Below are 27,373 nucleotides of genomic sequence, written 5' to 3'. Positions count from 1 at the left end.
TTCAGCTTCCCTAAAGACCGGCGTACAATCTCGCTTTCCACTTTTGCCCGCCTCCTCCTTTCCTATATCCTCTCCACTTTCTGCCTTGCCCCAATTCGGCTCCCCTCACAGCTTAGAAGAGGGGAGCGCTAGGAGGATTATCTGATTATCTTCCCTGCAGAAAATCAAGGTTTTATATCGGTCTTTAAGGCTCCGCTATACATGAACGTAGAGCGCAGCAAACGCGGCGTAGCGCGGCGCGAAGATACTGATTGGTCGCAGATATCGGAACCTGCTCGCCACACAATGAAACGTGTGCATTCTGCGCTCATCCTCTTTCGCTGCGCTCAACGTCGTGGAACGTTTGGGTGTCTACTGGTCGCATGTTCCCTCGAGGTGGTTCTGTCGCTTGGTTGAAGAGGCAAGGGTGTTCGATGAAAGACAGGGCGAGAGAGCCAATTACAGAAAGGTTGAAATAAAGCAAATGATAACTGCGCTTTTCCGCGTGATGAAAAAGGAAAAAAACACGAGTAGAAAAACGTCTGCCATCTGCGCCGGTACTTTGCTCCAACGAAAAACGTTTAGAGTTCTTGTTTCATTTTGTCGCGTCTAATCTTGGGCCCAACCTCCGCATATGGTCGAACCCTCTGGAGTGTTCGCATCATAGGATAATTTTTTCGCGAAAGGTATCTGTATATTAGCAGATACTTTTAGAGCGCAGCTCCTAGGTGCCTGTTTCCGTGTTTCGCGGAGTCGCCGTTGGCGTCGGCGTAACCGCGTTAAATTTTGCGGTAAAAGTGACATCATGTGACCTCAACACAAACTCAATTCCCCGCTGAATTTTGCGGGGAATTGAATTGCTGTGGACGTCACGTAACGTCAATTTTCCCGCTAAATCTAGTGCAGAAGCAATTTGTTCATTGGTGACGTCATTTTCCCCGCTAAACTTAGCGGAGAAGTTGAATTGGTGTTTGAGGTCATGTGGCGTCAATATTTCAGTTAAAATTAGCTAGAGGAGGAGGAGGAGGGGAGAGGAGAAGAAATGGAGAAGGAGGAGGAGGGGAGGAGGAGAGGGTACAGAGGAGAAGGAGGGGCATAGCCTTCCCTCCTCCTCCTCAAGAGCTGCGCTCTAATTTCGCATTACCGAGATTTGTAAACGGCTTCCATTTTTTTAGTTACTTTTTCAAAAACGTATTTTAGTTATCGTCGCATTTACTTAAAGGGACCATGAAGGCAGTTTCGAAGTTTTATTCGACGATTGAAATGGATGTCGGGCACGTCTGAGATACTCTTGACCAAGTTCTAGTCCGAACGGAAGTTTCGGTGCCGCACCAATTGAGCAAACAGGCGCGGTAATAATAGCGCCGGGAACGATTCCTGAGACCCCACCGAGGCGGCGGCAGAAAGGTGAACTAAAGTGCGCCGTCGAAGCGTGACGACAACGGGCTCCTCGTCTGGCGATTGGTTCAAACGATAGACGCTATCTTGGTTTTGATTTCGGTGGTGAGATGTGATGAAAAAAGTTTATTTGAACGTTGGATAATATTTTGAAGTTGTAGTTGGGAATTAATAGGTTTCATACCGTGTATAAAAGCATAATCTGAAGCGATCCCTCCGTTTGTCACTGGTTCAACGCATCCCACACTGCTACCTCGGGCGCGTAACAAGCATCGAGCAACCATGGACAAAAAAAAGAAAAAGAGGTACGAGCGCCGGGGGCAGCGGACTTTTGGTTTTGGTTTCGTGCGTCGTCTCGTGTTCGTTTTGCGAACTGGTGTCTCACCAATCATGCCGCGTTTATGTGCAGTAGTAGGTTGCGCGAAAGGTCGGCTAAAGACGTGCGGTCGATCGGGCGACGTTAGTTTGCATAAACTGCCGACCGATGCAGCAATGCGCAGCATTGCTGCATCGGTCGCCAATCTAGAGTACTGCGCCCTTAGCAGCATCTCCCGTTCAGCCGGCGTGGGGTCGCTGAACGGGAGCTCAAACTCGTTTGCGAGCGCGGCGTTGTCGTCCATTTCTTCCAGGTTTTCTTCACAGACCGCCGTGCACTAGAGCGAACCGCGGGAATCACACTGAGTGTGCACTAAATCCTACCGATGCCGACAGTGCTCCCTGACGTCACTTCTCTTTCCAGAGGCGAAAAAGGGAAGAAATCTGAATGTTTGTTTCGGTTTCGCAAATTTATTTGCAGGTACAGAAATAAGAGTCACAACGTTATCGAAAAAATTGTGTGGCATGCCAGGACCCCAATGCTTCCGAAAACACCTTCTTTTTTAAAAAAAATTTAAATTGTCTTTATGGTCCCTTTAAAAAAAATATGTATCGAGTTACAGTTAAATGTTACCAAAAAAAGTAGCAAGCTACAGTATCGCGATGCAAGTATCACGATACTACCCAACACTGCCCCTGAGCATCTAATTACCGCTCTTCAGCCAGTCACGTGGCGGCATGAGCCGACAGGAACGTCGGAGAACCAATCACAAATCAGGAAAACAAGAAACCACGCCCTTTGCTTGCTAAATTGAACCCTTCCCTTGCTGAAACTATGGTGCCTGGAATGCGTCTCCGAATGGTGTGTTTACCGCGCTCAAAAAAGTGGTCCCTCGATTTCCACCTGATGACGTCATAAAAGTGTCATGATGTAGGCGGTCGCAACCCTGGTGGTGTCTCAGCAGCTGTGGTGGATATGGCAGACGCTTGTTCTGCTGTAGGTCGCCTCCACTGTGGCAGTCTACGGAAGATACAGCAGCCGAAAGTTGGGACGCTTGGGACGCCGTGACGACAGCGACACTGGCGTTCGCTCGCGCTTTTCGCCAGCATTTCTACGGCCAACCGCCAGGATCGCAACAGTCAACAGCATGACACTCCTGCTTCAGTGACGTCATTTGTTGCCACTTGGGGACAACTTTTGATGTATGGGCAGCATAGGACTCTAAACACACCAGTCGGAGACGCGTTCCAGGCACCATATACACTGAAACTGCACAGCAAACAAATCGCAATATCGATCGCCCTTCTCATTACCCGCGCCTATTAAAGTGGTGCAAACCTTCGCTGTTCTGAGAGTATCGCGATGCAGAATATGAACCAGATGACTTCTGCGGGTAATTCGCGAACAAACCTGGGTCTTACATACTATATGCCGACTCTTGTGTGGTCGCTCTTGGTCGGAGAGCCCCGACTGTGGGCATGCGCAGAGGTATCGCTTTTTGGGTTTCTAAACAGGCGCAGTACTCGAGTCATAGCTGCCGTCAGCAAACGCGCTCGTGTATAAGCAGTGAGTTTCGCACGTAGCCAGACATTACTTAAAGGGGCAGAAGTGCACACGGAGAAATTACAGGGTGTTCGCGGGAGTAAAAATTCGCGTTTTCCTCAACGCGAAAATAAACTACACATCGCCAAAGCTCGTGGTTCTGAAACATGCTTCTCTTTCGAGAAATAAGAACCTGCCTCAAAAACGAAAAAATAACGAAAAAGAAACGGACATATAAACGAAAACGTAATGTTTGAGTGCTTCGACTGGATATGTAAAGAAACAATCTTTCTGACTTGCCTTGCTGTCGTCGTCCGTTTTTTCATTGTTCCCCATCTCACGGTCTACAAGATGTCGATTCATCACCAGCTCTCCTGCACTCTGTCACTGCTTATATGTTGCATGTTGCTTCCCTCTGGAGACTGATTTTCGACTTTGTAGAGATTGCGAAGTCTCTTTCTAGTTTGAGACATCGACCAGTAAATAGAAGCATATTTTAGAGCTGCTCAAAAGAGTGTCGCACGTAAATATTTCGCGATGTTAAAAGAAAAAGTTAATTTAAGATTAAGCGTATCCACAGCGCGTCCAGTTAAGTCATCAAATCGTAAATTATGAATAAAATATGTCTTTTACGACTCAACGTGCTTCACGAAAACTGTAAAATATATCTAATGAGCACTCGACCCTAGCTCTTTCGAGAGGTTGGTACATTGTGCCGTTCACCTAGACGCCTGTAAACGGAGTAACCATTTTCTATACAAGTGACGGGCCGGCGAAATGGAAAATAAATGACCGACGACACCAATTCCAGAGCGCGATTGTTTCCCCCCCTGTAGCCTATAGGGAAACGAATCGTGGAGCATCGATTCCGTTGCCGTAAGAGCCCGATTTATCCGAAGCCATCTTTATTTCCCGTGTATTTTTCTGTTGTATTTTTTCTCTGTATGCGTGGGGGAAACGAACTTGAATCTTGAAAGTTCGTTGGAGATGCAGGAGAAGAAAACGAGTTTCTTTTTTTTTTGGGAAGGCAAAGTCTGGAGAGATGGCCGAATTTCGGATAGCGCTGGGAGGAAAAAAGCGAACAAAAAATCATGCAACATTGTTTTTTTCTACCGTGGTAGTTGCTGTGTGAAAGAAAAACAGGGAGAAGCGATTGCGTGGAAAAAAGGGAAACATTTTTACTTTTATCTTATGCAACAGCTGAGTTTGGTCACGGCATCGCCGCCGCCTTCCCCCAGTTTTCTTCTTCCTCCATCCCTTCAATTTCTTCTGTTTCTATATAATTTGCCAACCGGAGCAAGACGACAAGTGACTGGCGATCTTTTTTTTTTTTTTTTGCTTTTTTATTCTTGACAGAAGTGGATTATAGTGCAGCATACCGCTGCACAAAACAAAAACAAAAAAAAAAGTTTTTTTTTGTTTTTTTTTGTGGTTTGATTTGAAGCTGTTGAGGTTGAAGACGCCACCCGACACGATCGATCCGAGTTTTGTAACTCCCGTGCCGCTACACAATTGGGTAAATTTGTTTCCAGGAAATTTGACCGGGCGCAAATTTCCCGAGCACCCGAAGGAATAAAACATGAGAGCACTTTTTGTTTTCTTCTCTCTTTATAGGGATTCTTACCGGTGTCGCCGGAAAGGAATGTCAGGTACAAAAAGTACTGCTACCTAAGAGAATACGTATCCACCAAGCAGTTCTACTCTATTCTACAATGATAGTCCACCAAACAAATCTACTATATTCACCCTATTTCTTAATGGCAATAGTAAAATCCTATAATCTGCAGATGACCTTTAATGTGCGCAGATTAGCTGGACGAGGCAGAGGAACACCCTAACAAAACTCCACGAAAATGACCGTAACGGCTTGATTACAAAATTACAAACAATAAATATTAGGCATTTTTTTATCTCATACACATATAGCGAATGTCGTTGATTATATAATAGGGTGCACCAATTTTATTTTAGTTTATGATCTCTAAATCCTGCGTAAAGCAAAATGTAATGTGTACTGTAGTAGATATACTAGGATACATCCTAGGGTTCCTTCATTCATGTCGTTCATGTTCAATGTTTTGTACTCGCTTCTAAATCATATCCTGTAAGGATAAAAGATAAATGATTTAATTTGCCAAATCTATTTGGAGTTGAAGAGTGAACTCCTGGGGTACTTTAAATCTCGAATGATGGTGCGCGTTAAGGTATTTTACAAATATTACTTAGCGCCTAAGCATCGCACCTCAGAGCATAAAAGGGCGTTGAAAAGTAATGCATCAAATTCCGAAATAAAAAAAAAATTAAAAAAAATCATGTAGACGAATGTAACAACTGTGAACCAGAGTGGGAAAGCACTGATGTCTTATATGCATATAAAAGAAAGCAGTTGGAGTGTGCTAAGGAAAATAACGCGTATTATAATCTCTGGAAATTCTGTCAGTGAACCTTTCTTGTCGCTTTACGGGAGCGCAATGTTTTCTGAGTTTGTGCCTTTCTGCTAATGGTAACTTGCAGATTACAATGTTTGACCTTGCTACATGTTGGTACATTTCTTTGGTTTGGGTTTATTCTTTTGTGTCTTTCCTTCGTGGTCTTTCTTTTGTGTTTTGGCTTTCTTGTGCGATCTTTCCGTATCGGTTGGAGGTTACGGTACACAGTGTGGTTTGGCCGAGCAGGTGTTCTGAATCTCTCAAGGAGGTGTGGACGTATATATAAAGCGATATTTGTTGAATATACTTCAAAGCTGCGTTTGAGACTTCGTTGATCTGTGGGCGTTTGGTATTCCTCCGTCTTGGGTTTACACGGAGGTATTCCGCATCTTTATGGTAACACACAGGGATGCATATACACACGCACGCGCGCGCATGAGCATCCACACACACACAAACACACTCACACGCGCGCGCGCGCGTATGCGTGCATTGCATTTTGTTATACAATATAAACAAGCGATGTGGCTTCGCGCTAAGCTTGCATTGTTCTTTAGCTTCTGGCAACATGCGTAGAGCGCTCTAGGCCTCTTCACCAATTGTTATGTCCCTGAAGAGGAAGATAAGACACCTTTTTTTTACGCACACGAATACAGTTTAGAACACGTACATGAATAGCAATTACGTCCGAGATAAGATGAGTAACAAATTAGGTTTTCCGCGAAGAATAAAACGAAATAAGTATTTTTGTTATTTTTTTTTATTCCTGTCAGCCGTTCTTGCAGCAATGCCATAAAAATAGGCGATAATTATTCAGCCGGTTGTCTCAGCACTGTCTTCGGACGCTTCGCCGAGAAGGGGACCCGGGCGGCGAGTGCCTTGTGTGCCGCCTCAGCTAACACAAACTGGGAGACAAGGCCTGCGCACACGTCATTGTTAGTGGATCGCCAGCGGCAAACACGCCGAAGCCCGACGAAAGCAAAGCGGCTGACGCGTCCGTCTTGGCGTCGCCGCCTGCTAATTAACGTCGCATCCGTTGTCATACGCTGCAAGACGTCCTGGCGGCGATGCTGAGTCTACCTAGGCGGCGCTGCGTATACATCCACTAGAATTGACGTCTTCGGGCGGAGGGGATGAGGGAGGGGTGGGGTTTCGCACTTTAACTTTTATGTGGTTACCTCACTCGCGTGCCGGCTGACGGCGCGCGCAGTTTAACGGCTCAGCGAGCAAGTTCAAAGAGGAGGGGGCTCACCCGAAATACATAAGCACCCCAGAGGAAGAATATCTGGGGCCTGCATCTAGGAACACAGTGAGACCTAGGGCTTCCCGGCTTCACCCGTCAACGAGGGAAGGGATCGGCTTCCCTCCTCGCCGGTGACCTCAAGGGGAGAAGCTGACCTTCTCGAGAAATCCTTAAGCCACTGTCACGCTGCCTATACATCATACCATGGGCTCCTCTATACTCAGAAAGCCTGGCAGTTCGACGACGGAGCCATAGAGTGCCCGGTCGAAGATTTGGAGCGCGAGGATCTGATAGCAGAGGGCATTTCTCGGGGAACATGGACGTCAGCACACAGCTTTTGCAGCGGCGAGGATCCGAAACGTGTTTTTCAAACCCGACGAGAAAAGAAACGGTAGCGCGAGGAACGCGTTGAGCACGAGCGGAAATTCCATGACCCAGAAGAAGTGTGTTTCGGCGTCTCACCGCAGCGGGGCGCCCGTCACGTGGCTCTCCTCTCATCCGTTTTCTGCCGTTCTGCCTTTTCCATTTCGGCGGCCGCGTCTCGTGGCGGTCTGCGAGGCTTTGTGAGTATAGAGGAGGCTATGATCAAACAAAAGACACGGCCTTCGCTGCAGACGGGATAATCTGCGGATTCGCCTCAAGCCTGTTCCAAGCATGTTTGCTCCATGCATTCTTCGAATATGTATGCGGACAGCGCTTGTATGACCAATGGGACCGCCGTAGTAAAAGCCTCAGACAACTTCTGCAGACCGCCTTTTTCATACGACGTGTTAGCTGGCTGCTTCTTTTCTCTGTGTAATTTGAACTCAACCATGTACCTTGGAGCACCATTTGGTACCTTTGTTTAAAACTAGACTTTGTACGCTGTATACAATGTCTTCGTGTCTTCAACGAAGATAGGCACTGGGACTTATCGTCCGTGTCTCCTTTGACTGGAACATAGAGTTATTACAATAAACGCTAGAGGCTCAGCTGGGGCTAGTGTGCTGTTGCATTTTGAAGCAGACAGCAAGCAGTCAGAAACTGACTTCCAGTAATGCATTTATATGGGAAAAAGCGAGTACATTTTCTCTCTGCGCTCGATTACAAGAGAAAATACCACGAATAATTTGTACGTACTAGGCACATTGTAACGTTTCTCAGTCACGCAGACGAAATAATTGGTCAGTTACAGTATTTTTATTTGAAATTCGTGGTATCAAAAACGGTGTTAAAACCGCTTCGTACGTGTATTTATGTGCACTTTCGGACACTGTTAGCGCGAACACGGCGTCGACGCTTTCCAACATGAGGGATATACGTGTCAAACGATCGAAGGACATGGGGAAACCAAGAGAGACGGCAAGAACTACGCAGTAACACTGGATAAGTAACTTCTTGTGCACGCAGACGATCAAAATAAATTGAAAGCCACGTAATATAGTCAGATTTGCAATAAATAGGTACTGCTTTATTCTTTCTGCTCATGAATATGTGCGAAGATGCTTCTTCTGGGTTCAAATCATCACCGCATGCTCCAAATCTTTGCAAATAGGGGGAGCCAGAAAGCAGGTGCCCGATAAAAACTACCCGACATATAAAATAATAAAAAGACACCTTTCGTAGCTCACATGCTTTATTTTTTGCGTTTGAATATTTCTTCAACTGATCGTAAAGGTGCACGACGGAGTCATTTTCATCCAATGACAGGCCGGGCATATGATAGCAAACCTTGAACACACTCTACATTTCTTTCGATCGTTAGTTTGCTTAGAATCGTCGCTCGTTTTCACATACCTTCCTTGAAACAGAGGTTTGGACCTGAAACAGAGCGAAGTTTAACGTCGTTCAATGGTAGAGAAAAATGCTGTAACTAAAGCAATTAAACTTTCACAATACCAATAAAGGTGCATACTATCTGGTACAACCGAAATGACAAAAAGTTATTCATGTTATTTTCCGGCGAAGAGACATAATTCACGCGCGAACTCTAGCGTTTATTGTAATAACTCTATGGACTGGAACTCCCGGTGAAGTATCTCTCTTTCAGTGTGAACAATTAGATCTGAGAATAAACTCATCGACTTATGAAACATCTAACAATTTAGTTGTTGTTTACTAGCGTTCGTTTTGAAGAAAAGTAAATTTATATTCGGGTTTGTTATTAGTGCGGTCGGATCGAGTTTTGCAAAAATAGTCTGAAACCAGGGAGACGTCTTAAAGGAGCGGTGCAACGACATTCAACTGGAATGTTTTTCACTTTAGACGAGCTTACTGGCACTAGTGGGGCTCAAGGTTACTCGCACGCAACGCCACTGGCCAAGAAACTCCTTTGTTACGGTTCAAGGACAGAAACGATCCTTTTCATTCAATCTCTTCTTTGCAAAATTTGATGACGTAACGTGGGAATCGCAGTACACCCATATGACGATAATTGAATGCGGCTCATAGATTGGACCCGAGCATTGCGAGAGCACTCAATTTGGGCACGTGATAATTACTAGCTCAACAGCCATTCGGGCAGTGGCCCGCGTCCAATCGCTGCAACGACGACAATAGCCGAGCCATAACAATGTCTGGAACTCATCGCGTGCCCTGTGCTTTGCCAACCCCATTGCGTGGCTATGATCAACATTGGCGGCATTGTGCCCGTTACCGAAAAAAAGTAACGAAATAGCGTTACTCGTTAGTTTGGTAAAAAGTAACGCGTTATCGAGCTACGTTACTCTTTTACAAACGTAACGATATACCGTTACCGTTACTTTTCAAAAATAACGAACGTTACTTTTACGTTACTTTTACGTTACTTTTCTGTTCGAGTACATATGTTTGGCAGAGATGTATGATAAGCCTCCTTAACAAGCTTGGATAAAGATAAAAATCTACAGAACGGTTTCATAGTGTTTTGATGCTCGAAGCAGCTTAATTTTCGGAAAGCAGATTAGGCATTGAAACTGTAAATTAACTGATTCTGTCTCCTTTAGTTGATACATTTCATTCGGACCTGCTGGCCATGGCGACGGACTTTCGTTATTCATGCCCATCTCACGCGCAGAATGAGTCGGAGATGTTAGTCAATCGGCTTTTATAAACTATAGCATGCAAACGAGGACTGCTGGAACACAACCAGCCAACCAACACCCCTCATCTGTACGCCGATTTCAGTAACAGTCCGGTTCATACTATTACCAGAGACTGATTTACTTTACTATCTGGAACAGGACACCGGTTACCAGCACACTGGCTATAATAACTTGCTGCCTCTTACCAGCAGGAGCTCTTAGTTTTCCTGTGAAAAAAAAAGGTTCGTGTTTGTAAGTTTTCTTTCCAGGTTTAAAACTTTTTTGAAATTTTTTTTTATCATGACCTTAGGGAATTAAAGACTAATCAAGCGAAAGATTCTTCTGTGTACAAAAGTGGGTCAGGAACTTTCAGGCAGCGAGGGTAAAAATATTCCACAAAGGGTGTTTCTTTATTTTTTTTTTTTGAAACTAGAGAAATGAGCAAATCGCTTCGCCACTAGTTGTCAACTGTTGTAAACAGATGTCTCTCCACGGCTCCCCCCCCCCCCCCCCCCCCCCCCCCGCTGTCCACTTCAGCTGCACAAAGCAGGGGGGAAGAGGAGGGAGGGGAGGAGGAGGCTGTAACGCAGTCGTTGGTTCAAGCCTTGTGGGTGGTGACACTATAAAAAAAAAGAAAAAGGAGGATGAACGGAATTAGCTGGTAGCCGAAAGTTTTTTTCGCCTTCAAGAAGTAATTTTTTTTTTTATCTTTACTGTGACGGATGCTGGTTCCGTGCAGCGATAAGCTGGTGCAGGATTTTGAGATAAGCTCTTGCAGGATTTCACCAGTAACGAGTAACGAGCAACGAAATTTGACAGGCGATATCCCTTAGCGAAAACTAATACGTTTGAAATATACCACATTCTAATTTGAGTGTATTTGAAATACAGTTCATAATTTTAAGTACACGAAAAATATACCGAAAATATAAACTTCTTTTTTTTTACCAAGTACTAAAATATACTTCTAAAATCATTTCAAAATACCTTTACTTAAACTACATTTGAAGTTCCCTTCATGCGTTTTGAAATATGTAAATACTAAATTAATAGGCACAAAATACCTTTCACGTATATTTCTTGAAATATTTATTTAATTCATGCAAAATATACTCCAACCCTAAAAAAAATGGAGCAATCAAAAATACGTGCAGAATACTCTTAAAATGCCTGAAAATCGTAAATACGGTTGTGTTATACTCTAAGTACCTTTTGACTGCAATACTTTGGTAGTTTGACTTAAACTACCAAAATATTTAAAAGCTCCCCTTCTAGAAGTTCACTTCAAGCAGATATTACACTGAAGCGCCTAAATACAACATTTGATTAGTTTGTCAACTGGATTGCGGAGCATCGCACTGATAAATCAGCCCAGTTTATGTTATTGTTTCATTTTTTCTATCAAGGACACACCTGATCAGTTCCAGGCACACCAATCACAAACGGGGTTCGGGGACTACAACTACAACATTTGCTGACGCTGGAAAGCTTCAGCAGGTGCTGTGAACAGATACGGTTAGAGTGGTTTTGTTAGCAAAATGTTAGTTCACTGAACGTGTATACTCATCATTGTACGTGATGCAAATAATGACTTTAATATAGTGATATATTAACTACCATATTAAATAGTCAACTACTAAAATGAAAAGGCAAAACAACTACTGTAAAATATTTATCTTTCACGGACTCAATATTTCGCGATTTAGGTCAAAGTTGGAGTTTTGGAATAATTCGCAAATTCTAATTTTCGCGACGCGCTGGGATCGCAATATAGATTTTAATATTTTTGCATTTTGCCGGAATTGTTCACGAGACCTATTTTTCGGAATTGTAGGCGATTCGCGAACTTTGCGAGAATTAGGTCCTCACAAAAATAAAGTCGTTTAGAGTATTTTAAAGTGAAGATACTGCCTTGATTCGCTTCGTCCTGAGTGGTGCTACGCAGAGAAGCAATAACATGTATTTTATGAGCCGTTTGTGTGGATACTGTTTTAAGGACTGCCCCGAATTGTTATTAGTTGTACCAATGCCTTTTACTAAGAGATATCGTCCACGAACTTCAAAACACTGTTTCCCCTTTGACAGACTCCCGAGGAGAAGATCGAATACTTGGAACCTTAATAAGCGCAGAGGTGGTCAGCGAAAAAATGTTTACCTTCAATATGTAGGCTTTATAAGGCTCTAGAGCAGCGGGACTGTGAATGAGCTGTTGAGTGCGTCATGGTGTTTGTGTTTGTGTTCGTTTCTAATATAGCTTTCTGAGATGTATCTAGTAGTCCCTTCAAATACCACAGGGACACCATCTGCTGACAAAATCGAAAATAAAAAAAAAAATTGTGTAACCGGTTTTTAATGCACAAATGGCATCTTGAGTGTGAAGGGATAATATTTTTGGTATATCTGAAATATTTTTTGATTCATATTTATAATGTATTTTGAATACATTACGCGCGTATTTCGAATGCGGCCAAAATAATACAGAATAAATACAAAATGAATATTCGTACTAAATATATCTCAACTTCGTTTGAAGTACTGCCTCTTTACCGTAAAAAAGTAGCGGAAATACTTTACTCGTTAGTCATTCAGAATAGTAACGAGTACGTTACTGCGTTAGCGAAAAATGTAACGCGTTACCAGTAACGTCGTTACTAGTAACGCGTTACCTCCAACACTGGCTCCAGGTCACGTGGACGCTTGTCCTGGCTGCGAGTTGAGGGAATGAACGCTGCTCATTTTTCTTTAATTTTTTTCTAGGACTTCTATTGCGTTGGGTGAAAAACGAACCCGTGTTTCATAAGTGATTAACGTCAGGGATCCCTTCTAAGCGGTATTTGCGCAAAGTACAAAAATTTTTGCATCGCCCCTTTAAAAGAAATAAATACACCGACTTAACGCAACATAAAAAAAAACACATCAAACGCTTTGTATTTTATGCGGGAGTCATCATCACTCGTTCAAGCGTTAGCCATTTCAAATCGACGAGGGGTTCAATAACGTGCTTTCGAAAACATACAGACGCTACGTGAGGCAGTAATAGAGCACAAAAGCTGTGGAATTAAACTTCGTAAAAATTCCGGCGGTTGTTACAAGCGTCGCAATTCAATCAAAGGACGCAGGAGGCCTTAAAACATGTAAAAGCAATACTACCTAGAAGGCAAGGAACGTCATTACTAGTGGATCCACGCAGCATCCTCTAGATTTCGTCAGCATCGCTGCCTGAGCGTCTTGCAGCGTCTCGCAACAAGTGCACACGGCGACGTTGAGCATCCACTAACGATGACGTCATGCGCAGGCCTTGTCGTCTGGGTGGTATTTGTAAACGTTTCCGTTTGAACCCGCACTTCCACTGTGTTTGCTGTAGGAGGGATTCACTAGCGCACACCAACCTGGCGGAAGCACACCTCACAATAGGCGGCGCCAGCTGCGTTGCCATTTTACGAACCCAACTTTCGCATGTATCACATGACCTTCAGTCACGTTGAAGCGAGCTAATACTCGATGCACTTTATGAATTCACTCTGCTCTTTTTCGCGCTAATACATGAGTTGTCCAAACACTTCAACGACGGGAGAGTTCGCACAACAGAAGTTGCAACAGCTGCTGAACTTCAAACGGTTAATGAAAGACTCACGCTGTAAAACAAAAACGGTGGTGGTGTTTTCAAGGTTGTTTTCGTATTGCAAGAGAGTCACGCGATTCGGTTGTTTGTCCTGGACAAAAAGAAAAAAAAAAAGCTTCATGAAGCCGTGTTTTTTTAGCTCGCTTTCTTATTTTATTTTCATGCTTATATAAATTTCATAGAAGCTTGCTACTCCTATCTTGCGTTCTAAAAAAAAAAGAAAAAAAAAGACAAAGCTCCCAAGCCATGGCCGGGACGAGCGGCATTTTTTATGAGTCTGCACTCTAAACAAAGCCCATGCGTCTTCTTTCCCGCAGAATACGCGAACAGCCAATCACTGCTGTTTGCAGAATTGGCTCAGCGAAAGACAATGCCGAAACAAATGTTTAGACAAAAAAGCGAAGTCTGCGATATAGCATCAAGCAATGCAAGCGTGGCGTTTTGCATTGCTTAATGCTACATCGCAGACTTCGCTTTTTTGTCGTAACATTTGTTTCGGCATTGTCTTTCGCTGAGCCAATTCTGCAAACAGCAGTGATTGGCTGTTCGCGTGTTCTGCGGGAAAGAAGACGCACAGGGTTTTTTAGAGTGTGAAGCCTTCTTCGAAAGATGAAGGACGTGCCCTTTTTCAACTATATCATGATTGATTAAAACCAATGGACATATCACATTTTCGCGTATGTCATATGTCCATTGCCATTCATCCAAACCTTTCTGGCAGCCAGGCCGCCAGAAAGGTATGGGACGCTGCTGGCCTTACTTATTCTTCTCGCTAAGTCTAGACAAGTCTTTACGACCGCTGGGGGTCAGAAATTCAAAGGGGGGCAATGACGAAGATGAATGTGTGCAATGCAAGTGAACTCTGTCTTTATTTTGATGCAGTGCTGAGATGGACTACTTCGTCAGCGAGGCAATCGAAATCAGAATCATGCCATGATTCTCTCCATGGCCAAAGAAGTCCCATAATGGAGCGCACTCAGTGTTGCATGCCGGGATTTTTGGAATTCGTTCATTGAACCCATGATCCTTGGGTTGTGTAGCTAAAGCCTTCACTCCGCGTGCTCCAAGCCGGTGTGGGCGAACCCACTCGGCCACCGGGCAGATCTGTCTGTTCCACGGAATTGTACCAATCTTTGATGTCTAAAGTTAAAACACTGCAAGGCTTCCCGTGAGAAGGCGTTAACAACTGACTCAACAGCTCAGAGTCCCTTGAAGGGTGAGTCCGGTGAAAAGGCGAGCCAAAATAAATTATTGATATCGATCTACGGAGATTAAATTCGCAACTTGTTAATACGGAGGTTCGGGCGACTTGGTTGCCCATGATGCACAAGGGGAACAGCTCACCCGGAAAACAGTCACTCGAGTTCACGCACACAAAAGAAGACAGACACCTAAGCGCTGACTAACTACTCTGTGGTATTCATAATACAAAAAGAAGACGAAGAAAAAGGTGTAAATATACCAGAGAGTTGTTAGTTAGCGCTGCGAAAGTGTCTCTGTCTTCTTTTATGTGCGTGGACTTGAGTGACTGTTTGCCGGGTGCGCTGTTCCCCCTGTATGTAAATTCGAAACTTTCACGATCTATTAGCGGCGAGGTGTTTTGGTTGCGCCCTCGTGTGGTTACCTTTCGTGACGTCATGACCCTGCGAACAAGTTGATGGTGTTTGTAATGAGCATGGTGGAAGCTCGAAATCATAGCGCTCTGAAACCAACATTGCCAACACCGTCAAAATTGAAGTTCTTACATTTCACTTATTTCTGTCGATGCGAAATCTTTCGCTCAGCACGAGCTTGCTCAACGCGAGCTTACGATAAGCTACGACAGCGCTTCTGCAACGTGTATTGCGTAGCATCAAGATTGTAGTTCTCAAAAAGTACGTGGGGGTTCGTTCTGAGCCTTCACTGAGCCTGCGTTCATCCTGGCGAATTTTCGTTTTAGGCGGCTGTGTATGATGTTTGACATCTACGAAGAAAAGCAGTAAATCAGCCGTAGCATCTTACTTGACTTCTAGGAAATTCTGCTGTGACTGGGCCAGTCGTACGTTTTAGTGAACCGTGGTACGAACCTTGCATCACACGATGGCCATGCAGCCGTTCACCAGGGTTGCCATCATTCTCGTGCCGGTAATTTCGGTGTCTCCGTAGACCCTCGAAACAAAACCATCAGAAAAAATATCAACAAAAATATACGAAGCATCGAAAAAAAAACACCTCCTAATTCAGGCACACTTCCTTTACTAAAAACAGTCATAAGCCTAAAATTGAGGAAATGCACCGGAGTTACGCTTTTATTCGCTGCACCATAATAATTGGGCTTCCTGGAGATTCAGCTTAGCCAATGAGTAAGACGAACAGCATCGCGGCTCATTCTTAGTGACCATGCCTCCCCAATATCAAAAAAGAGTACACCTTTCTTTTTTCTGCTGTTTTACGGGAGGTGGTTGTATTTTTTATTAAGAAGTTTTCGTTCATCGTTCCGATAGCTCCTGTAACGATGCCCGATAACGGTACGACGCATGCGGACAGGCGTCGGCAGACTATCGAGTATCGTTATCAAAATAATCGCAACGATCTACCATAACTCCCTATTGGCTGAACTAGTCTAAAGGGAGACGAACGCTCAGTGTTTCAAGTACATCTCGCGGCGCAGCTTTTGGGCTTTCCAAGTCTTTCTCCTCCGTCGTCCCCCAATGCGCCATCGGATGGCCGATACCTCACGGTTACATCCCAGAGACAACTTTCAGCTTCCCTCTCTTTCTCTCTCCTTCTCTCTCACTCTCTTTTTTTTCGGCTATCGTTCCCTGAAACCCTCGAGGGCGCCCTTTGCGACACACACGCTGCTCTGGGGACGAGGACATCCAAAAGTCCCGAATCGGCGAGAGAGCACAAACTGAAATACCACCGCCGAGGCGGACATCCGAGAGATGCCGCAATACGGGTCGGGTCCGGTACAGTGGCATGTTGCAAGAGCCGTAGGAAAAGAGAACAGAAAGGACCGGGACAGTATGTGTGATCCAATGTCCGGCAGCGTGGCAGGGCCCAGCGCACTGCCGAGGGAAGCCGCGGGGGAGGGGAGAAGGGGGGCGGCTGCAGCGAGACAGCGCGGTGGCGGCAGCGTCCCCGAGCGCGGTGTGCCCTCCTGGCTTTTGTCTCGCCAATGTCGTTTGTCAGCGAGGCCAGAATGGACGTCGTCCTCCGAGCGGACCGCGTACTCCCGCACGGGAGAGCGAGCGAAGCTTATTTGTGCTCGACGCGAACCAGTAACAAGCGGCGGTAATTAACTCAGCGTCGTTTGTTATGTCCCCAGCTGCACTTTTTATTCCTTGTTTTTTTTCGTGTGTGTGTGATTGGGGGGGGGGGGGGGGTGGAGGGAGCTAGCAAAAGGGAGCGTGTTATGTCGTTAATGCCATGCCTCTTCTTGTTTGTCATGCTCGACGAACCTAAAACAGAAAGAAGGCATCCGGTACGAGATGTAACAATTAGGCTCGGGGATTCGAGGGTGCTGTTCTGGAACACGCGCGGGGCTATACCGTCTGGGAGACGAACCCGCTCTGCTGGTGCCAGCCAGCGATCCTGCACCTGAGGATTATAAAATGTTTCCGAGTCCTAACTTTTGCGATCGGCATAACGGGAAGTGTGACCCAGGGTCAGGTTGGACGAGGAAGGACCGTGAGTCAAAGGGTCAGACGCTCAGCTTTTAAGCATAAAAAAGGCCTCGTTTTTTTCTTTTTTTCTCCCGGGGAAAAGAGGGGGAAAATGATATGAGCGGCCTATTGTTTTGGGGCACCGTCGCTCGAACGAACAGGAGGGCAACCGCGGGCTGCAAAATGCAACGTTCATTTTTAGGCTCAATTCCCGCCCCTGCCCGTTTTTTTATATGAGAGGAGCGTGTAAAAAGGGGTCTTACTTTCAAGCTTTAGCTTCTTCAATTAAAATAAAGCCGAGAAGAACCGTTCAGGTTAACGTATCCGTCTTACTTCTCTGGCGTTCTTTTTTGAACGTTTAATGTTCAAACTCTACACCTTTACCACAAAGGCGCAGCCATCTTGTGGTAAAGGTGTTTTGATCTCTCCACGCCACTGGAATGTTTTCACCAAAAAAGCGTGATAGTCACAAAATCTTGTTTTGCCTGAGGTATTCTTTGTCGCATATTCCAGGTTGAAATGTGAATTATTTTTTAGTCCCGTATACCAAATAGGGAACCCACGGGACTCAGAACGAAAGGAAACGAAAGGCGTTTTATAGACGCTCTCAGGCAGCTGTGCATGGGCGCCGCCATAGCCGATCTTCAGCTTGTGTTTCCTCTTATTCCGTTCGCTTCACTTCATCATTACCACAGCAGGACAGGTTACTGCCGTTTTAGGTGCTACTGTGTCCTTCTTCACATCATAGGCCTTTGTGGAGGCTCGTCAACGCCCGCTTCAGTAGCTCGGCATCTTTGTAAGACTGGAGAAGGTCGGCATTGGCGGTTCAATCTGGCGCCTGTTTAAAGCGTCTATGTAACTGACATATTGAGAGCTGCAGGGAAGAGCTTCAGATGTCCGTCTCCAGCGCGAACATCCTGCCATCAACAACACTCCGGTGCCTCGTGCACATCGAGCGCGCCCGCGCTCCCGAAGCACGGCTGAAGGCATAGGTCGCATGCTGGAGGGCGGCCGTTCGAAAGACACGCGTCCTGCCGTTCTCGAGCTGCCGTTGACTGCACGCGACGCGCGTGAATACTCCAGTGCCGGCTTTCTAGAATCAAAGTCTAAAATAAAACTCTTAATAAAAAAGCTACTGCCAAAGCTTACACGAGGTAAGTTACACGTGAAGTCAAACTTTAAGCGCCGTTCACACTCTTGCGACCGAGCTAGACCGAGAGAGACCAGAGCGGTTTTTAAGCATTTTGCGACTTCTTAGGACCGGATGCGCTGCAGCGGAGCTGGTCTATAAGAGATCGCAAGAGGTTTAAAAACGGGTCTGGTTTCTCTCGGTCTTAAGGGAGGAAGTGGCCGAGTGGGCTAACGCGTCTCAGCTCGGAGCGTGGAGCGAAAGCTTGCGCTGGGAACCTCCTGGGTTCGATCCCCGCCGCTCCCGCCCGTTTCGATCTGGATGAGTTTCGTACCGGCACGCGTTCGTGTGATGACTACTGCGTGATGCACGTTAAAAATCCCAGGTTAGCGGTTGTACTGCACTGGCTAAATTTCTCATCTACAGCTAAGAGACCGATTACCCGTTGAGGCGCATCTCCATCAAGGCTGTAGAAACCTAAAGAGCAAGCCAATTTTTTTTTCTCGGTCTTACTCGGTCGCAAGAGTGTGAACGGGCCTTTAGGCGCTCGCGCTCGCCAAGCTTAACGTGGGCTTTCTTTCTCAGAGACTAAGCTAAGACGCTGATTTCATCAAGCCGGCCAAGATTTCTAGTTTTACAGACTAAATCGCTTCTTCAGAGTGATTAACCGATGTTGTCGTACCTCAAGGACAAAGCTACGATGTACACAGTGAGTTCCCAATATAAGAGAACGGTGTTTTTCTGCTCGGGTAATTAAACTATTCATCGCAGAAAGCTCGATCTTTCTGAGAATGTGAGGCCAGCGGCTGGGATAGAACGCATAATTTTAAGACCATCACGTTACCTGGATCAAAATACAATCGAGAAACACAAAATTTCTCTCAGCAGACGTCCACTTAAGCCTAATACCGTCACAACAATAAATAACACTTGGGTGCCTTTAGCATCTTTTTCAGTGAAAAAAAGCTTTTCACAAAGGAAGAAAACAATACCTTAATTGTTGCTGACACGTTCCTTTTTTTTTTAATTTAAAATAGATACTACAGTCGCCCACAGTTTCCTTACTTTTTGATGATATTAGGGTTAGTTGGACGTCGGCTCATAAAGAAATTTCGTTTTTCTCAAATTTCATTTGGCCAGGTCTTGTTTTGACACTTGCGCGTTCTCTATCCCAGCCGCTAGCGTCCCATTGCAACGAAGTTCGAGCTTTTTGCGGTGCATAGTTGATTTACCCGGGTCGAAAGATACGATTTTGTTTTCTCAGGAACTTCATGAAGATGCGTAAACATTCACAACGACCAATTTGTTGATTTGTTTTTTATTTCTGACTTTGGAAAGCTTTCTGAATCCTACGCGACGCGTCTACGGTTCCATATAGAGGCACGTTCAGTCCCAATACACGAATTGATTTGGATATCCTTCAGGAGGAAATATCGCCTTTTCGACTGGCTCCATGCATCATCGCTGGATGACTCAGAACGCTTTACTTTCTTGAGTACCCCGGCCTCGGTGGTTGATATTGTTTCGCTCTAATCCATGCTTTATCAGATTCTTCCGTTTGCTCCTTTTGATTAATTGGATGTTTATGTTTTTTTATCCGGACAGCTTTGTAGCTCTTTTGCAATTGTTATTTATCAAGAAAAAACACTTAGGCGCCCCCACCGAAGCTATTTTTCAATACGACCCCTAATGCGGCTCGATGATTGAGTACGAACACTGCGACAAGGCCTTGACCTTTTTTGCTAAAACTGCTTTACCATTGAAGCAGGTTACCAATCTTATTTGTTATCCAGGCGTCATATACACTCAGGGAGTTCTGAGAGTGTATCAGTGCTTTAAGATTTCTTACTTCTTCTTATCGTGTCTCTTAGATATATTTACATCAACGTTATACTAATATATTCAGTTCGGAAACTCGCCGTCGAAACGTGGGCCACTGGCGTTCACCGAGACCCAGCTAAATACGACAACAGCGCCACTCTTTATCATTTGTCTGTACTGTGGTCACCTTCAGCTTTTAGAAAGCATGTTTTTGCGTAAAAACAAACGGAAAAGACTCCTTTTGTGTGAAATGTATTGGAGTTTACTACAAAATAAGAAGCGCGTGATGTTTTTAAAATTTTTAGATTGCAAGGTTTTCTGCACAATTAATATTGTTTTTATACAACCATGCCTCGGCAGTGCTTTTAGGTAGCGCGTCCCGACCTAGGTTCATTTTAACTTTCGTAATAAGACGCGGTGCGTCCGCTAGGGAGACGGGGGTGGCGCCCCTGTAACCTCTTCCGCTGTATCTATTTCGGCGCCAAAAAATGGCCGATTAAAGCCAAAATAGAAGTCACGTGCAGTGCCTCGAGTGGCTGCTGCAAGAAAAATGGCGGCGTTGTGTTCGCCATTAGTCCGGTTCTCGAGGACAGATCGGGGCCCCTTTTTCAGAGCAATCTCTATGGCAGTTTCCCAATTCAGTGGTTTAGTAACGTTGATTCACATGTTTTGCACGAATAGAACGGAGAAGCGATGGTTTTTCCACGACAAGAAAACGGTTCGATCGAGTCGCTGCTAACACCGAAGGACAATTTCGTTAAAAGCAGAACCGAGAGAAGGAACGCGATGATGATACACGAGAATGTAATAAAACAAAAACAACAGCACAAAGAGAAAACAAAATTCAGCATTGACATCAATCGTCTTACTGTCCCTCTTCAACATAATCTGTATTTCAACAATATTTTCATAGCGAAAACAAATACTACTCTCGAAGATGGGGATTGGGGGAGGGGGGTGAGGGTTTGGTTATTAGCCTGCCGTGTCTTACTACCAGGGCTTATTTTAATGGAGGTTGTTGACAAAGATGAACGTGGAAGCAAATTCGAACAAAATACAAGCGTGGTGATGCATTCCAGAAACCTCTCGGCAAAACTGAATTCGGCACGGAAACGGTGTTTTACTTCCATCGACGCTGAGAAACCGTTCGAACAACGTTCACATTTTTCTCTTCGCGCAAGACGTCTTTTGTGATGGAGCATTGGCGGGGTATTCCGTCGAAGATTCTGTTTTGGGGCACTCGTATGATATCCGTCCTGTATTTTGAAGGCAACGTTTCTCTTCTCGTTGTCAGCACTCTTGGAGGTTCCCGAACGTAGACTCTCCGGCAATGCACTCGGAGCACCGATCATTCACGAACAACCAATGGAACGTAGGAGCCTCCTTTTTTTGTAGTGACTACGCGATTATAAAAATAAAAATAATGACCCATTCGCAATGAAGCGCTTGGCAACGACCATGACTCTAAAAAAAGTACGAGTTCACTTTGCAGCAGAACACTGCCAAAGCCATGCAATCACGGCGCAAAATAAAAGGATATCAGCGGATGATGAAGGTCAGAATAAGACTAAACCAAAAGATACAAGTGGCACAGGCACCATGAGCAAGTGAAGTGTAATAATCATGAGAGAGAGAGAGAGAATGAGTGAACCAACATTTATTCGTTACTCCTGTTGTCGTAGCTCCGTTGTGTTTGTGTACCACTCTTCGCCGTACTCAAGAAAATTGTACAATGAGCAAGTGAAACGTCATACCCATGAGCACTGTGGCATGAGCAACAATGACGTCATACTCATAAGCATTGTACATTAAAGAAGTGAAACTTCAAAATTATGAGCCTTGTTATATAAGCTAGTGAAACGTCATACTCATAAACATTGCACAATGAGCAAGTGAAACGTTATACACATGATCATTCTACAATGAGCAAGTGAAACGTTTTACTCATGAGAATTGTGTAATGAGCAAGTGGAGCGTTATACTCATGAACATTGTACAATGAGCAAGTGAAACGTCATCCTCATGAGCATTGTACAATGAGCAAGTGAAACGTCATACTTATGAGCACTGTAAAACGAGCAAAGGGTGCGTTATAATCATGAGCATTGTATAATGATAAAGAGAAACGTCCTACTCATGGGCAGCGTAAAATGAGCAAGTGAAACGTCATACTCATGAGCACTGTGGCATGAGCAACTATAACGTCATACTCATGAACATTGTACAATAAACAAGTGAAACTTCATACTTATGAGCTTTTTAATATGAGCAAGTGAAACGTCATACTCATAAACATTGCACAATGAGCAAGTGAAACGTTTTACTGATGAGGATTGTGCAATGAGCAAGTGAAACGTTTTACTGATGAGGATTGTGCAATGAGCAAGTGAAACGTTATACTCATGAACATTGTACAATGAGCAAGTGAAACGTCATACTCATGAGTATCATACAATGAGCAAGTAAAACGTCACAATCATGAAAATTGTACAATGAGCGAGTGAAACGTTATACTCACGAACATTGTACAATCAGCAAGTTAAACGTTATACTCATGAGCATTGTACAATCAGAATGTGAAACGTTAGAATCATGAGAATCGTAGTGAAACTTCATCCTGGTGTTGTTTACAGTAATTTGTTGTCTCGCGTTCTGCGGGGGGCCTTCCTTTAGAGTGCCGTTGCGAGGGCATTCGTTAAGTACGACTGCGACTGCGACTACAGTAATAACCTAGCATTGTCCTGCTTGGCTGCTCTGATAACGTGCTTTCGCATCTTGACGTAATCTCTTGTAACAGTATTAAACGTATATAGAGTAAAGAACACCACACCGCGTTAAAAAAGAAATAGGAGTTTCCTTTGTTTCCTTACGCGTTAGTTCGTATATATCCTGCACACATTTGGTCTCCCATAACTCCCTGGTATTTGTTTTTTTCCTAAAGTCATGTTGGATTGATGTTCGGCACGCTTCGTCCAGCGACGCGAAAGAAGCCTCTCGGTCCGTCTGTCAGGATCAAGAACGGGAGATACACCTTCTGTCTCGGCCGCGGGCTCGCTTTGGCTCATGCCGGATTTTCCGGACGAGGAGCCCAGGACGCCAGTAAAGTCCTTCGCCTTTCTGTTTTTCTTCCTTCGTGTTCATGTGTCTCGATAGGTGCGTGGGTTGTGTCCATTTGCCTGTGCCTTTTTTTTTTTTTTTAGTGGGCTTTGGGTTTCATGTTTCTTGTATATGAGATGGCATGCCGTTGTTCCAGCGTCACGATTCGTCATTTTGTTTTATTTGCCTGCTGTGAGGGCAGAAGAGAAATGTCGGATGTCCCTCGAGCAGTGCCCAAAAATAAAGCGTTAGTATAAAAAGAAAGTGGAAGTTCACGAGTAGAAACAGAGCTACGACGAGACGTTGTGATACATGTTCGAGCGCGGTAATGCTCACGCTGCCGAAAACCGTATTCAATGAAACGAAAGGGAGCCTGCATCCATCATGGCTGCGCCCTGTATACACTAGGTCTCGTCATAAAAATGCGTTATATATTTTTCCCCGCGCCATCGTATCGGGTTGTGCTTCGGATCCAGCTTGGAAGGGGTAGGGTGATTCACCGATTCTAAAATGGCGCAGGTGGTGCATATTTTATAGAAAAAATGCACGTGGGCGACGCTCCACAGGGTTTTAGCGCGGTAGGTTAAGAAACCGATTTATGCGGTCAATTTAAAAAGCCTCGCCGCTATTTGAGGCACCCTGTAGAATGACTATATGTTTTGATGCCGTCATTGAGTCAACGCTGTATGTCCTGTGATGCTTAGAAGAAAACTAATGAAAAAATTTTCTTTCTCACGTTCTTCGAGTACTTAACCTGAAACGAATGAAATGCGAACAGATGAGAGTTTAACGCGCCTACCCCACCATTTGTGGGGAATGGCGGCTGGAGTATCTGGCGCCCGGCCACTTGGTGCCGTCCACTCGATGTGACCCGCGGGCTGTCCATCGGTCTTGCGGGACTAATGACCCGTTTATGCCATGCTCTCCACACGTCACGGGCAGAAGGTCACCAGAGATCTCGCCCTGGGGCGAGGTGCGGGCAGCCGCCGAGCCACCGCGACCAGCACGATGGTTCGTTCGTCTGAAGGTATACTCACATCAGGCATGGAGCAAGAGACTGTAAAAGGAGTACCGTGAATCGTATTTCACTCCAAAAGTAACTAAGTGTGTTGCTGGTAAGCAGAATAAGAAAACGCTTTAGAAATACGGTGTTTTTTTTTTTTTTTGTTACTTTCCAAGGTACGCTAACTGATCACCGAGGATCAGCTATAGAAAATCTAGACGAGATACAAGACGCAAAACGAAAGGCCGAAAAAAAAATACTGAGAAAAAACCGTCCATGTGATTCCTCGTTCTCAAGTTGGCGAAGGAAAGTTATTAAAAAAAATTAAACTTGCTTGGAATATTTTGATAAATCCGAGGAACACAGATTGCATGATATGCCTATTATGCGTGCGTGCTGATTTTCTATGCTTGGTTGTGGGCAGCCGTGAGAGGCCGCGGTGACGGGCAGCCGGCCGTGAGACACGTTTAAATTTATTCGAGGGAAGATTGTGTTACGAGCACGTTTTAGTTATCCACGGGTTCGGGTTCCTTAGTACGTGGGTGTCGGGCCTTGAAATCTCAGTACTCACGGATTTTTAGGAGCCCCTCGGGATAATTGAAGTTAGTCGCGAGGGGATCGAGGCGGTTTCTCGCGTTTATGATTTTTTTTTGTCTGAAGTTGCGGCGTCATGCGTCCGCTGCGCTATGCCTTTGTACGTTATGATTCAACCCCTAATGTCGTGAGGACACGTGGGGACGTAGGCTTCGTCAGGATCCAGCGGCGCGCGCCGACAGTCGCCTGCGGACTGTCCGTTTCAATCTAAAGGCCGACTACCAGGCTTGAGATTCTGCAGGGCAGAAGATCCTCCTCAGCATGGGGAGGAGGAAACAGGCAACGGTGGACGGGGTAGAAGGGGAAAGAGAAGGAAACAAGGGAAAAGTGGAAAGCGTGAACTGGTCTTCGGTTTTTAAGTTCGACCGCGACCGACGCTACGATTCAATGCATCCAACCAAACAGCACCAAAAGTGCAATGTCGCTGCGATAATCGTCTTTGTAGGTTTCCTATCACCGACTAAATCAATCGCGCACAATAAAGGCGCCGGAATCCAGTGGCTGCTCCGGAATCCAGTGATTCCTTTTTGGGAGTCGCCGGACTCCATCTATGGAATCTGGTGACTTTCATGGTGGGGTCGCGTGATTCGAGTAAAACGAGAATCACCCGATTGTTTTGGAAAGATACCGCTGACCATCGCCAAGTCCTTGAAAAAGATCGCGCTGCCCGGGGGAATCGAACCTGGGTCCGCTGCTTCTAAAGAGAAGGCGTTATAACAGAGCGTTAACAACCCGCTATATACTTAGGGTTTTTGTAGCGCCCAATGCCCCACTTTACGCACTCTTTAGAAAAAAAAAAAAAGAAAAGAAAGAGACTAGCCTACAACAAAGTGCCATTGTGGCAATGTCAGTGCCAAAAACCAAAGCCTCCTCTATACTCACAAAGCCTCTCTGTCCAACAACGGAGCCAGGGAGGCCTGCTCGCAGAATAGGAGCGCGAGGATCTGGTAGCAGAGAGCATTTCTCGGGAAACCTAGAGTTCCTGTATATAGCTACCTACGGTAGCAAAGTTGAGCATTCAGCCTCGGCGGGTGGCCGTAGCGCCGGCTTTCCTGCACGCCCTGGATGCTTTGCTCCTCACGTGACTAAATTTGGCGAATAGCGGGGCGGCGCGCGCCGCCGCGCGTGGAAAACAGGAAAAGAGGCGAAGGAGGCGAAAGCAGGGGAACATACGCCGGGGCGCGATCAACGTCAGCGGAGCGACCGTAAAGGTGGCTTTCTTGCACGGCGCCGGATCCTTTGCTCCTCACGTGATGGATCTGGGCGAATAGCGGCGTGGCGGCGCGGGGAAAACAAATGCGCAACTCTGCTCTTCCTGCGGGGGAGCATATCGAGGAACTCTGGGGGAACCTGGTATTCAACGCACGGCATTTGCACCGGCGAGGACTCGAAACACACTTGTTCGCTCGGGAGAAGTGTGTTTCGGCGCCTCGCCGCAGCGGGCCGCTAGTCACGTGGCTCTCCTGTCATCCGTTGTCTGCCGCTCTACCTTCTCACTTTCGGCGGCCGCGTCTCGTGGCGATCTGTCAGGCTTTCTCAGTATAGAGGAGGCTATGCAAAAACCCGTGCCGGCAAAGGGGCTTTCACCCGGTCTGGAAGTAAAAAAATCGTTCGGAAAAAAATGGTCACACGTTTATTTTGTTACGAACGCTTTTATTCACGCACCCCAGGGTGCGTGAAAGCGACGCCGATATCCGACGACTTTGCCATGACTTGTTGCAGCTATCGCTATGATTATACTGTGAATTAACGCGGGACTGCCAAATCTTTTAGAGTGGAGTTTTAAAGCATCTTAAAACGAAGTTGACAAAATTTTATTTCAAATGTGGAGTACTTCGGTTAGGTGTTATAAAGGGGCCATGATACGAATTTTGGACTACAATGAATGAGATTAGATTGGGGTTTTACGAATAGCATATTGTTTAGCGGGTCAGAAGAAAGAAGGTAGAAAGTCACAAACGTGGTTTTCGTTACGAAAATTTGAAAACATAGCGGTCTGTTTCGTACCTCCTTCCCTTCCAAAGCTATCTGTCTTTTCACTGTGATACATCCGCGGTACGTCACGCGGCCCCAACACACGTCACACGACACCCGACCTCATTATATTCCCTTCACCCCTAAGCTGACAGTGCGGTGGGAGCTACTCGCTTGCCGGACCAATCAGCCGCCTGCCTTTCATCACCTGACCCCGTTCTCTGCGCGTGGGTATGCGCGAGGGACGTGATCGCGTGGAAAAAGATAGAACAGTTGGTGTCCCAACGAGCACGTGCCTTCCACAGTACTGTGAGCTCAGAGGTGAACGGGGTGGGAACAGTAACTTTTGTTTGAATTTTGAGCGACGGGCTAATCTTCTAGAGGTAGGACGGTAATGTCCGGGTACAGAAACGAGGGTTCGAGCAAGAGCGAATTCCTCCTTCCCCTCTTCTTGAACTGTTTGGTACCTGCGCGATTTGTGAGTTGAGGAAGAAAGCTGAGGAGGAAAAAGTTTAACAATCGTTTCATGGCACTTTTAAGCC

At 45.5% G+C, this 27,373-nt stretch overlaps 1 pseudogene; it reads left to right on the top strand.

The window, feature by feature from the left end:
• The window catches only part of LOC115330168, a 192,141-nt pseudogene that overhangs the window by 111,281 nt on the left and 53,487 nt on the right, over nucleotides 1-27,373 (top strand).

This window comes from Ixodes scapularis, unplaced genomic scaffold (assembly GCF_016920785.2).
Source record: "Ixodes scapularis isolate PalLabHiFi unplaced genomic scaffold, ASM1692078v2 PGA_scaffold45__5_contigs__length_3442486, whole genome shotgun sequence".
NCBI lineage: Eukaryota > Metazoa > Arthropoda > Arachnida > Ixodida > Ixodidae > Ixodes > Ixodes scapularis.
The sequence above is the reverse complement of the archived record's forward strand: the minus strand, read 5'-3'. Positions and strand labels throughout refer to the sequence as shown.